This window comes from Macaca thibetana, chromosome 13 (assembly GCF_024542745.1).
Source record: "Macaca thibetana thibetana isolate TM-01 chromosome 13, ASM2454274v1, whole genome shotgun sequence".
Taxonomy (NCBI): Eukaryota; Metazoa; Chordata; class Mammalia; order Primates; family Cercopithecidae; genus Macaca; species Macaca thibetana.
Genome location: NC_065590.1, coordinates 8,311,280 through 8,312,367, shown reverse-complemented (window position 1 = coordinate 8,312,367; position 1,088 = coordinate 8,311,280). Strand labels below are relative to the sequence as shown.

General features: G+C 44.2%; 1 non-coding gene across 1 annotated transcript; it reads right to left on the bottom strand.

The window, feature by feature from the left end:
• Positions 1 to 565: 565 nt before the first annotated feature.
• Positions 566 to 773, bottom strand: LOC126934590 (small nucleolar RNA U3). The gene has a single exon (XR_007719043.1). It is a non-coding gene; the product is annotated as a small nucleolar RNA U3 (small nucleolar RNA).
• Positions 774 to 1,088: the final 315 nt, after the last annotated feature.

Here is a 1,088-nt window from a genome sequence, read left to right as displayed (position 1 = left end):
AAGGAAGGAAGGAAGGAAGGAAGGAAGGAAGGAAGGAAGGGAGGAGGGAAGGAAGAAAGGAAGGAAGGAAGGGCCAGCCTGGGCAACAAGAGTGAAACTCTGCCTAAAAAAAAAAAGAAAAAGAAAAAAAATAAAAGTTATTCCAGCTCTCCACCTAGTTCAAGTGAGAAGTTTTGTCACCTGTTCCAGTGTGGTTAAAGTCACAGCCCCAAGCCCTAGGGTCTGTTATCAGGGAAGATAGTTTTGTGAGCAGTGGTGGCCTCTGCTCTAGCTTTGCATGAGCTTTGAGATTCTAGTACTGGGAGGGTTCTTTTTGTCTTTTGAATTTGCTTGTGCAGTGTTACTTGTTTTAAACGTATTTATACATTTATATCAAGAGGTGGACTTCTCTACATTAGCTGGGTCTGCTATGTTGCTGAAGTCTCACATAGGTATTTAGAGCATTTACAGCTACTTGAAATTTGTTACGTGACAAAGGGTTTCTTAGCTTCTAACATGTTGGGAACAATGTCTATATTCAATGAGGAACTATTATATGATTTTTTTTTTCAAAGTCCTAATGGAAACCACTCAGGCTGCATCCTCTCCTTCTTACTCTCCTGAAAGAAGAGAACTATCATCAATGGCAAACAGCAGCTGCAACAAAACAACACTTAGAGCAGGCTCCACGCTCAGGAGAGATTGCTGTGCCTCCTTCTTGTGGTTTCTGGTGCTCCACACTGTCAGAGAAACGTCTCTGGTACTGAACTACAGAAATGATCCTGGCCGGGCACGGTGGCTCACACCTGTAATCCCAGCACTTTGGGAGACCGAGGCGGGCGGATCATGAGGTCAGGAGATTGAGACCATCCTGGCTAACACGGTGAAACCTCATCTCTACTAAAAAAAAAAAAAAAAAAAAAAAAAAAAAAAAAAAAAAAAGTAGCCGGGTCGTGGTGGCGGGCACCTGTAGTTCCAACTGAGGCAGGAGAATGGCGTGAACCCGGGAGCGGAGGTTGCAGTGAGCCGAGATCGCACCACTGCACTCCAGCCTGGGGGACAGAGCAAGACTCCATCTCAAAACAAAATAAAAAAAAAAGAAATGATCC